The sequence below is a fragment of the Acomys minous genome (genome assembly GCF_964271855.1).
Source record: "Acomys minous genome assembly, chromosome: 2".
In the NCBI taxonomy this organism is placed as follows: Eukaryota; Metazoa; Chordata; class Mammalia; order Rodentia; family Muridae; genus Acomys; species Acomys minous.
Window position 1 is genome coordinate 131,747,045 of NC_140484.1, and position 12,981 is coordinate 131,760,025.

Below are 12,981 nucleotides of genomic sequence, written 5' to 3' on the forward strand. Positions count from 1 at the left end.
CGTGGTGGATCACGCCTGTGAGTTCAGAACTAGAGAAGCGAAGGCTGGAGGATCAGAAATATAAAGCCATCCTCGAATAGCGATTTCTAGGCAAGCTTGGCTGTATGAGTCCTCGACTCAAAAATAAACATAAATAATAACTTTGAATACAGCAGCTGTGAAACTAGAGACGCAAACCACAGGTATAAGCACAGACTACCAGAGTTTACCCAGCATGGAACCCTGCTGCTTACACTTTCAGGTCCTCGCTAATGGAAACTTTTATTGAAATTTATTTAGGGAACCAGGAAGGATGCTTAGTAGGTTACAGAATGAGTGAGACTGTCAAAAAACAAAACAAACGAACAAACAAATGCCCGGTGTTGGCGCACGCCTTTAATCCTAGCGTTTGGGAGGCAGAGAAAGGTGGATCTCTGTCAGTTCCAGGCCAGCCTGGCCTACAGAGCAAGTTCCAGGACAATCAGAGCTGTTACACAGAGAAACCCTGTCTCAAAAAACAAAACAAAACAACACACACACACACACACACACACACACACACACACACACACCCCTACCTTTTTTAAAGCATTAAAACCTTACAGTCTTTATTACAAAGGTAGATCTTTATTACAAAGGTAGGCCTTGAATGCCCTTATCTGGAGGGGTTCTGGCACCTGCACCAGGACCTCTGACAAGTTTGGACTTTGCGTCAGAGTAGAAAGCAGCAAGGGCCTGTCAAAGCAATAAGCCACCAGGGCTTTGAGGACGGACTGCTGAATCCTATAAACCTGGGCCACAGCGATGCCCTCCCCTTCCCATGGACTCCGATGCCCACCCCTTCCCATGGACTCCGATGCCCTCCCCTTCCCATGGACTCCGATGCCCTCCCCTTCCCATGGACTCCGATGCCCTCCCCTTCCCATGGACTCGGATGCCCTCCCCTTCCCATGGACTCGGATGCCCTCCCCTTCCCATGGACTCGGATGCCCTCCCCTTCCCATGGACTCGGATGCCCTCCCCTTCCCATGGACTCGGATGCCCTCCCCTTCCCATGGACTCGGATGCCCTCCCCTTCCCATGGACTCGGATGCCCTCCCCTTCCCATGGACTCGGATGCCCTCCCCTTCCCATGGACTCCGATGCTCTCCCCTTCACATGGACTTGGATGCCCACCCCTTCCCATGGACTCCAATGCTCTCCCCTTCACATGGACTTGGATGCCCACCCCAGCACGTCAATTGCTGGCTCTTCAGAAGTGGACCCTGCTGCAATAACTCTGGTTCACCCTGTGTTAATCCCACTGAATGAAATAAAGACTATTACCCAAATCCTTTTAGTCAAATTAAGCAAGCTTTATTTTCTGTCAGATAGGGATGTCTCCCTAAAGCGGGGTTTGAAAGAATAGCACGAACATAGAAGAATGTGAGATTTATATAGCCCAAAACTGCAAGATTAGAGGGTTTTCAAAGGCTTGGGGATTTCTAGAGGAATTGTGGTTCATAGGAACTTGACAGAACATCTTATCAGGGTGGAGGTCAGGATATAAGGCGTGGAACAGGTCAAATGTAAAAAAAAGTGGATTGACATGGTCAACCCCAGCTTCCATAGGAAACAGAAATAAGCGTATTTTGACCTTGTAACAAGATGGCTTCTAATCTTAAGATGGAGTCGAGCGATGGAGCGCCTGATGAAGCTGTTTCCGGCTTTGCAGTGTGCCGTGGCTATGGCCGTCTTCTTGTGACTATCTCCTCTCTCCTATCCCCAGCAGCTGGGACCCTTTGATGGCAGGGTTCTGGGCTTGGACTCCTCACCTCTTGGTGTTGCCACCATAAGAAAATTGAAACAAACAACAACAACAACAAATAGATAGATAAAAAGCATGTTTTGTGAGAGCTGAGCAGAGAGACCAGAGAGGGAAAAAAGTAGAAGAATCAAAGAGATAGCTATCCAGAGACCTAATTTTGACAACAAAGTTGAGGTTTCATGGAATTGAAGACTACCAGAATTGCTGACATCAGTGGTGGTTACCAGGTTTTTTTGTTTATTTGGTTGCTTGCTTGCTTATTTGTTTTGTTTTTTTCTTCCTCTGGTTGCCACTTCCCTATGGTCTTCAGTCACCTATTCTTCCAGCTCAGAAAATTCAATGGCGCCTCCTACTAAAACCATGACTTTAGTCTGCAGAGCTGGATCAGAGGTTAAGAGCAAGGCCTTCTCTACCAGAGGACCCAGGTTGGGACATGGCAGCTCCCAACCGCCTCTAACTCCAATGTCAGGTGATCCGACACCCTTACCCAGACATACATGCAGGCAAAACACCAGTGCACAGGAAATAAAGATAAATAAATTTTCAAAAGTGACTCTTCTGACTGCTCACATGGCTTGACTTCTCTGTTTACACTCGGGATGTGGATACTGCTGGATAGCACCTGACCGTGAGTGCTGAGGTCACAGTAGCTGGTCTCAGTCCTAGGCAAATTCCAGGGGTATCACACTGATACACACCTTTTCTCACACCTGCACTATACCCAAAAATCCAAAACAGTCATAATATAAACTTCATAAAGTATTTATTATGAAAGGGTGTTTGTGCACAAGTGTCTGCAGGTGTGTGCACACGTAGAGACCAGAGGAGGGCACCGATGTTTTCCTCTGTTGTTCTCCATGCTACTGTTATAATTATTATTTGAGACAGGGTCTCACTATGTAGGTGGAGGCTGGCTTTGAACTCACCTGTGACCCACCTGTGTCCGCCTCCTCAGTGTTGTGATTAAAAGCATGTACCAGCAAACTTGGTTCCTCACTGCCTTAGTTTTTGAGATAGGGTCTCTCACAGCACGTGAAGCTCTCTATTTCAGTTAGACTGGCTGGCCATCCATCTCCTAAGATCTGCCTGTCTCCACCTCCAATGCTGAGGTCACACACTTGTGTGGCTACACCCTCATTTTACATGAGTGCTCAGGTATTTGAGCAGGACACTATAGTGGCAGAAGAAATGTGAAAGGGAATTCCCCACTTCCTGAATTGACAAGCAAAGTGAAGCCTCTAATATTATTTTCATCAAAATTCAAGCCTCTGAATCGGGCAAGGTGGTTCATGACTGCAATCTTGAAGTAGAGTAAGGTAGAAAAGAGCAATTTGATTTCTTCAGTGACTTACTTAAGACACTGCTTGTGCCGGGCAGTGGTGTCGCACGCCTTTAATCCCCGCACTCAGGAGGCAGAGGCAGATGGATCGCTGTGAGTTCAAGGCTAGCCTGGTCTATAAAGTGAACCCTATCTCGAAAAACAAACAAACAACAAGACACTGCTTGTAGTGCTCATTTGCCAAGCATGACTTGGCTGAACAGCCCACTGACTGACATGTAAAAGACTGGCATCTTCTGTAAAATCTTGATTGCACCTTGTGGTGTTTGTTTGTTTTTCAAGACAGAGTTTCTCTGTGTAGCCTTGGCTGTTCTGGACTCACCTGGCCTTGAACTCATAGCGATCTGCCTACCTCTGCCTCCCAAGTGCTGGGATTAAAGGCATGTGCCACCATGCCCGGCCTTTCTACTTTGTGTTTTAGGGTATAAAGCAGGGCTGGAGAGATGACTCAGCAGTTAAGAGCACTGGCCGCTCTTCCAGAGGCGTGAGTTCAATTCCCAGCAACCACATGGGGATTCATGACCATCTATATGGAGATCTGATGCACTCTTCTGGCACACAGGCAAAACACTATATATGAAATAAATCTTTTTTTTTTTAAGTGAGAATGCAAATTGGACCTGGAATCAAAGCCTTTCAGGAGCTGCCCTGGCTTCAGTCCATCTGGTGACAACTCTCTTCCACTCTCATTGGTGTCAGGGTGTTTGCTTATTCCAGGAATATTGCCACAACAATCCAACATTTTGAAAGTGAGGCCAGGAGGATCAGGAGTTCAAGACCATCCTTGGCTACATATTGAACTCAAGGCCAGGCAGGGCCACAAGAGACTTTGCCTCAAAAATAAAATAAAACAATGAGGGGGGGGGGGGAGAGAGAGAGAGAGAGAGAGAGAGAGAGAGAGAGAGAGAGAGAGAGATGTCCTTTCTTGCCCCCCCCCCCCAAGACTGGATTTCTCTGTATAGCCCTGGCTGTCCTGGACTTTGTAGACTAGGCTGGCCTTGAATTTACAGAGATCTGCCTGCCTCTGCCTCCCTGAGTGTTGGGATTACAGGTGTGTACCACCACGCCTGCCTAGCAAAAGCCTTTAATCCTAGCATTTCAGAGGCAGATGCAGGAGGATCTGTGACTTCACGGTCATCCTGGTCTACATAGTAAATTCCAGGACAGCCAGAGCTACATAGGGAAACCCTGTCTCAAAACAAAACAACAACAACAACAGCAACAGAAAAGAACAATGACAACAAAACAGAAAGAGAGAGAAACAAAAACTTGAACCCAGGTACTCACTCCTTACTCTTAGTGGTCAACCTCCAACTTAGTTACTCCCTTGTCTCCGTCCCAAATAGATGATCCAGGCAAGAACTGGTCCCAACCTATAACCTGCATGCCCATCCACCGCCAGTTTAATAAACTCTCCTCCGGTCCAGCCGACCTCCCCTCTGTGTTCTGGTTTGCTCCTTGTTTCTCAGAGGTCTTGCTCTATCTCACTCTCTCCCATCCTTTTGGTGATCTTCCCTCACTCTGGCTCTTTTTTTTTTTTTTTTTTAAAGATTTATTTATTTATTATGTATACAGTGCTCTGCCTGCATGTACACCGGCACGCCAGAAGAGGGCACCAGATCTCATTACAGATGGCTGTGAGCCACCATATGGTTACTGGGATTTGAACTCAGGACCTCTGGAAGAGCTGTCAGTGCTCTTAACCCCTGAGCCACCTCTCCAGACCTTCTCTGCCTCTTCTTCCTTATTGCTCCCACGATCAACATGCCGCTCTCTTCTAGGTTGCGCCTCTTCTGTTTCCACAGCATTCTGGGTATCTCCGCTGTACCACTGCTGCCTTCATAGGGGTGACCAGAGCAGAGCTAAGCGTTTTCATAGTTGGGGTTTCTATTGCTGTGATGAAATAGCATAACCAAAAAGAGTTAGGGAGGAAAGGGCTTATTTGGCTTACACTTCATATCGCTGTTCATCACTAAAGGAAGTCAGGACAGGAACTCACACAAGACAGGAACATGGAGGCAGGAGCTGATGCAGAGGCCATGGAGGGGTGCTGCTTACTGCCTTACTCCTCATGACTGGCTTAGCGTACTCTCTTATAGAACTCAGGACCACCAGCTCAGGGATGGCAACATTCACAGTGGCCTGGGCCCTCCCCACCAATCACTAATTGAGAAAATGCCCTACAGCTGGATCTTATGGAGGCATCTTCTGGACTGAGGGGTCCCTCCTTTCAGATAACTCTAGTTTGTGTGTCAAGTTGACATAAGATCAGCCAGCACAGTGTTCGAATGTGTTTTGCTTCTGCTCTGCTCTCGGCAAGACTCCTGAATAAGCAAACTACTTTATCTGAGGCTCAACCAAAGAACTGGGGATGCTTGCCTAACCTGGAGGAAGACCTGAATCAAGGAGGGGGTCATCTGTCCCCAGGAGAGTGTCTAATGCCCAGACCAGATACCATGACGCCATACTTTCTTATCGATTACATTACAAGTAATCAATACTCTCTCGGAGCTGAGTCTTTACACATGAGTAAAAGAACACCATGGAATAAAGTGTGGAAGATATTGCTTTACTGGCTTTGTATCATTGCTAAAAGACTAGCTTTGCTTACAGTAAAAATAAGCTCCAGAAGCCGGGCGTGGTGGCGCACGCCTATGATCCCAGCACTCGGGAGGCAGAGGCAGGTGGATCGCTGTGAGTTCGAGGCCAGCCTGGCCTACAAAGCGGGTCCAGGATAGCCAAGGCTACACAGAGAAACCCTGCCTAAAAAAAAAAAAAAAAAAAAAAAGCTCCACTCCAGGGTGCGGAAGGGTTGAAGGAAGGGACACCCTCTCACAGCCAGTGGGGTGTAACTTGGTGCTGTCTTTGTGAAGGGCAGCTTGAGAGTTTTCACAGAAACGTAACCCTTTTTGCCCAGCTAAATAAATACGTTTTGTTTTTCTCTCTCCTGATCCTTTTGCCTCCATCTCTCCAGTACTGGGATTATTGGCAAGCACCATCAAACCTGGCTATAAGGAGCATCCAAAACCAGCCATGTGGGGTTGGCAAGATGGTTCCGCTAGTAAAGGCGCCTGCAGCCCAGCCCTCACAAGCTGGCTTCACTACCCTTGTGCTCTCTCTCATCACCTACCCCACCACCACTACCATAATGAAGTTATCAGTCTTGCTTATACCATACGGGAAACTGAGTTTTTCCTGCTCAGTTGAGTCCCTGGGATCTCACCTAGATCTGGACCATCAGCTGTAGAGGAAAGGAGGAAGCTGGCTAAGGGGCACCCAGGACTGCTCACCCTGGTGCAGAGCCCTTCCTCCCCATCCCTACAGCTCTCTTCTCTCCTATGAACTGAAGTTTGGCCGGCTCAGTGCATCAATAAAAGTGAATTCAGTGATGTCAGGGTCCTTGGCCTTTTTCAAATTTCCAGAACCAAGTTGGCAGGAAGCCAGGGCACACAGTCAATTTAAAAGCCTTGGATTTAAATGGATTTGATTTAATGGCTGTGGATGAAGACCTTGCCTGGGGCCATCCAGAATGCCTTCCAAAGAACGACGCGGCACCTGCCTATAATCCTAGTGCTTTAGGGGTAGAGACAGGAGGATTAGGAGCCCAGGCTCACTCTGGGCTAGGCAGTGAGTTTAAGAACAGCCTCAATTAAACAATTTAAACTTGCTTTTAAAAATAGGGGGCTGGAGAGATGGCTCAGAGTTCAAGAACACCGGCTATTCTTCCAAAGGTCCTGAGTTCAATTCCCACACCACATGATGGCTCACAACCATCTATAATGAGATCTGGTGCCCTCTTCTGATGTGCAAGTGTATATTCCTACAGAATACTATACAAATAATAAGTACATCTTTAAAAAAAGATAGATAGATAGATAGATAGGTAGAAAGCCAGGTGTGGTGGTGCACACCTTTAATCCCAGCACTTGGGAGGCAGAGGCAGGTAGATCACTGAGTTCAAGGCCAGTCTGGTCTACAAAGCAAGTCCAGGACCGCCAAGGCCACACAGAGAAACACTGTCTCAAAAAAACAAAAACAAACAAACAAAAAACAAACAAACAAACAAAGATAGAAATTGCAGATGAGGTAGGGTGGGGTGTAAGACTGACTTATCAGGAAACTGTTGGGTCTCAAACTCTGGGGCCAATGGCTGAGGTGCCTATCAAAGTGGATCTGGCAACCAGGCTTCCCCAGCATTCCTGAGTCCCTACCTCTTAGACGGTGTGGCTGGCGTACCCCAACACCTACCCTAAACGTCTCCAGCCCAGGGGCTTTGGCTGCCCTTCTCCCAGAGGCTCTTTCCTCTCTTACCCCTTCCCTTTTGTACCGTTGCCCTCTTGGCCACTGCACCTGCTCCTCCCCTCCCCTCTCCCTTTCCCTCCCACTTCTCCTCACACGACCCAGCTCATCAGGGTCATGTCCATCCAGACTCTCCCAGGCATCCCTGTCTCTGCCTATATTCTCCTTTTTATCTACAATAAATGTTCTCCTCTACCATACCTAGGACAAGTCATGTCATTTCTTTCTTTTTCTTTTTTTTCCTTTCTTTTCATTCAGAAACAGTGTTTTCCAGGTACATCGGGGCAGCTGTCCCTGTGAATAGGGTAATTGAAGCAATATATATTGGCTGTTGGGTGTATAATGGGATGGGGTGATGTGATCAAAATACAGTGTATGGAATTCTCAAAATACAGTTGTTATTGTTTTGTTTGTTTTTTGAGACAAAGTTTCTCTGTGTAGCCTTGGCTGTCCTGGACTTGTTTTGTAGACCAGGCTGACCTCAAACTCACAGCTATCCACCTGCCTCTGCCTCCCAAGTGCTGGGATTAAAGGTGTGTGCCACCACACCAGGCTCGAAATTCCCAAAATGTTAATAAAATATTTATTTTAAGAAGGATTTAAGCTGGGCAGTGGTTGCGCACACCTTTAATCCCGAGCCCCTAACAAGCATTTGGTGTGGCACAGTGCTCAGGGTCACAGCTTGGCCTTGGCAGCCTACCCACACTTCCGGCTCCAGTTCTGTGACATCAGTTCTCTCTGCCTCAGTCTCCTCAGATGACAGTGCTGATGCCACATCATGCATCATTGTGAGAGTACATGAATCAACACAAAGCGCTTAGCACTCGGGGTGTAGTAATTAGTTGAGGGCATGACTTGGTCTTATTCTTCCTGTTTGAGGTAGGTATGGGGTCACCGGTTACCCTGACTCAGCCTCTGCCTCCCAGAAGCTGGAGCTGAGGAGATGGGTAAATAAGTGTGGTAAGCATGCCAGGTGACACTACAGAGACAAGATGACTCTAAGGGTGTATCGAAACATGGTTACAAGCTGGAGGGACAGCTCAGCCTCAGCAGGCAGAAGCAGGCAGATCACTGTGAGTTTGAGGCCAGCCTGGTCTACAAAGCAAGTCCAGGGCAACCAGGGCTACACAGAGGAATACTGTCTCGAACTCCCCCGCCCCCTGAAAGAACTCATACTGCTCTTCCAGAAACCTGAATTCATTCCCCCAGCAACCATAGCAGGTGGCTCACAACTACCTGTAACTCCAGCTTGAACAGACTCAACCCTTCTTCTGTCCTCAGGGTACCTATACTCATGTGCACATAATCCCCCACATACTCACACACTCACACACATGCACACACCACACACACAACCACACACTCAACCCTACACAGACCACACACATTCACATACTCACATACACACTCACGCACACTTACACACCACACATACTCAAACACACATTCACACACTCACACATATACCATACACCCCCATACAAAGCCTCACACACACACATTCACACACACTCTCTTACACACAGCACACACACACACTTTAAAAAAAACCTTTAGAACCAGGTATAGTGCACATCTTTAGTCCTCAACTCGGGGTGGGGGGGTGGGTGGGCGGGGACAGAGGCAGGTGGATCTCTATGAGTTCAAGGCCAACCTGGTCTACAAAGCGAGTTCCAGGACAACCAGAGCTATTATCCATAGAAACCAAAGCCCGGCCCTATTCTGTCTTTTACTCAGTTACTGACTGATCAGCTTTACTGACAAATCAGAGACTAGCTAGGGAGCAATGTTTACACAGACTTGAGACAGGAGATTCTTAGAATAAGCATGACAAAGCCTTGTCAGGATTGCAACCAGTGTACAATGACAGAATGTCAACAAAACTCTGTCTTGAAAACAAAACAAAATAAAACAAACATTAACCTTTACAAATAATGTCACAGGATCTCATTCTTCAGTGGAAGCTCAGAGAAGACCTGTGTGTGAGAACATGCCAGGGACCGTGGGCAGAGTGGGCAGGATGAAGGGACATTCTATTCAGTGGAAATAGCTTTCCTTCTCTGATTCAAAACAAAGTATGCTCATTAAAAAAAGAACAGGAGCAGCCGGACACAATGGCTCACACCTTTAATCCCAGCACTAGGAGGCAGAGGCAGGAAGATTTTTTTGAGTTCCAGGCCAATCTAGTCTACAAAGTGACTACCAAATGAGTCCAGGACAAGGCTGGGTGTGGTGGCACATGCTTTTAGTCCCAGCACTTGGGAGGCAGAGGCAGGCGGATCGTTGTGAGTTCGAGGCCAGCCTGGTCTACAGAGCGAGTCCAGGACAGCCAAGGCTACCCAGAGGAACTTGCAGGGAACCTGAGTTCAGTTTCTAGTACCCGGGCCAAACCCTCGACCACTTGTAACTCTAGTTTCTGGAGTCTGATGCCGTCTTTTGGCCTCCACAGACACCTGCACATGTGTGGCGAACACACAGATGAGCAAGCACACACATGCACACATTTTAAAAACATAAGTAAAGAAAAAGTTAGAGAAGCCATAAAAATGTAGCCATAAAAATAACACTAAATTGTAGTGGATGTAAACATGTTTTTTTGTTTTGATCCCAAGTGTGGCATGAGAAACTGACTTGTATGAGGGTGTGTGGTGTTTGCTGGAAACAGTCTTTTCAGAGAACATGTGGTGTTTGTCCATTAGAAGAGGAACTGCCTCTTGCGGGGGCATGATGCTTGCCAGCTGATAAACATCCTAGTGTGGACTTTGGGAGGATAGACACACACACACACACACACACACACACACACACACACACACACACACACGAGCCCCAAAACAAGCCGGTTGGCTTTTTGCTCTTGGCTTTGTTTCCTATCGCTTGGCTGTTTGTCACTCTTCTTTAAGGTGCTCCTGAGAGAGAACCGCTCCAGAGCTCCAGAGAACGCTGCGAGGTTCTAGGTTCCAGCCGCTGCTCCAGATTCCGGCTACTGTGGTTGCAATTACCTTTGCTGAATTGCTGGTTTGCTGTTTAACTGGTCTGCTGAATTCCTGACTACAAAGAGTGGAATCACTCCAAGGAACTGAGTGTAAATAGGCCTACTTCTCCTGTTCCCATCAACCTCTTTTCTCTCCCGTGTGGGTTGGAAGGGAGGTATAAGCCTTAAAGAACCCCAAACAAAGTAGGTTTGAAAGAGTTGGCGCCCTACACTAGATGGTTAGTGTAAGCTTTAGAGGGAGAAGTTTGAATCTTTCCCGCGCTGTGGATACCCACCTTAAGGAACAGACTGCCTCCGCAAGGCCACACACCTGGAACACCTGCAGGACACAGGTGCTGCAGAAGGCAGTGCCTATAAAGGAGAACAGAGCAGGCATGGCTGTTCACCTGGAGATGGGGCAGTGTGGAAATAAATCTGCAGCCAGTTCAACCTATCTCACATCCCAAGGCTACCACTGGCAAGCCTAGTGATCTGGCCAGGCCTCCTCTTCCCCTTCAAAACCTGGAAATTAACATGAAACACCACCACCACCCCGCACCCATAGGCTTGCTCTGTCTGGGTTACATGGTAACATCTGAAAAGCTCTTGGCATCAGGCCCAGTACACTGAAAGTCCTTGTTTGACGGGACAGATTATGCTAGTTCTCACTGCGGACAAACAGTTTGGTTTACTTCAAGTGTCGGTGGTTTTGGTTGGGGTGAGTCTCCTCTAACAAGTTGCTATCTGTAGTCCATGTCTTGGTGATAACAGGTTCTCGGCCTTTTGTTAAAAACAAAAACAAAAAACTGATGAGGGTTCTGGCAGGTTTTCAGAAGTAGCCAGGAGATTTCATTCACAGTAGAGTTGATAGAACATGTTAGGTCAAGCATGTCATTTGACACATGAGTGAAAGTTCTCGATGACCCCACATTACTGTTGGGGGCTTCTATTTTGGGGGTCTAAAAGAAGGAGGAGCTTGGTTCCTAGGGACAAGCAGGATACTTTGGGTGGTTCTCTATTTGATTGACAAGGTTGGATTACATAAGCCTTTGGTTACTGTGTTTGTCTCTTCCCATAATGCACCTGGTTTTAAGATGGTAATAGGAGATGCTTCCTAAATGTTCACTTAGAAAACACAGATTATCTTATTGGGAATGCATCCTGTGCTGGCTAATTTTATGTCAACCAGACACAGCTATAGTCATCAAAGAAGAGAGAACCACAGTTGAGAAAATGCCTCTATAAGATCAGGCTAGCCGGGCGGTGGTGGCACACGCCTTTAATCCCAGCACTTGGAAAGCAGAGGCAGGTGGATCTCTGTAAGTTCGAGGCCAGCCTGGTCTACAAAGTGAGTCCAGGACAACCAAGGCTACATAGAGAAACCCTGTCTCAAAAACAAAAAACAGGCCAGGCATGGTAGCTGGCACATGTCATTAATCCCAGCACTTGGGAGGCAGAGGCAGGTGGATTGCTGTGAGTTCAAGGCCAGTCTGGTGAGTCCAGAATGGCCAAGGCTACACAGAGGAACCCTGTCTCGAAAAAACAAAAACAAACAAACAAACAAACAAACAAATCCCACAATAAATAAATAAATAAATAAAAAGATCAGGCAATCAGGAAGCCTGTAGGATTTAGTGGTTGGTGTGTGAATGCTCAGCCTACTGTGGGTGGTGCTCAACTCTGGGCTATTGGTCCTAGGTGCTATCAGAAGCACACTGAGCAAGCCATGAGGAGCAAGCAAGTAAGCAGCATCCCTCCATGTCCTCTGCATCAGCTCCTGACTCCAGTTTCCTGCCTTCACTTCCCTCAGTGATGGACTGTGACCTGGAAGTGTATAAAGAAAATAAACTCTTTCCTCTCCAAGTTACGTTTGGGCATGGTTTCATCAGAGCAATTGGAACTCTAACTACACATAACCCAAAACAGTTCAAAGTAGCCTGGGCCCTTTATATCTAGGACATAACTAGGGTGTGATTAAGTAAAAACCCAATGTTGATGATCATTAGGAGAGAAGGAACTTAATTTCTCTGTTCTGAGTGTGGTGGTGGTGGGAGAGTGCAGCTTGGTGCAGGTGGGGATCCTAGGCTGCCAACAGAGGGCACCCAGGGCACTGTTGGAAGAGGCAGGTAGACACCTCAAGTCAAGTGGAGCCTCGGGCTGCTGACATTCCCCATATGCTTGCTTGCTTCACACGTGTGTCAGCTAACAGCAAGACATGGCTCGCCTCTGCTCTTCCCAGAAGTGTGAGACAACAATTACCATCATCTCCGACAGTTGGAAGACTCAGTGTCCCCTACAGCAGGGACCGTTCTTTGGAAGGAAAGAGATAGAAATAAATAGGTCAGAGTCCTCAGACCCTAATGCAAACCAAGCCTTGGAAAGAACAGGGGATGGTTTGGAGCAGCAGAAGGCTCTAGAGGAAAGCCATTAGGACCACTGAATTAGATTTCCCTGACTTACTCTTTCGCCTTGAAAGTCCTGGCTCCAGAAAACATTCACCCCCCACCCCTGATTCTACCAGAGATGGGGATGTTTGCCTTGTGAAAACAGGAGACTGCCACCACTGCACCTCACTCATGTGGT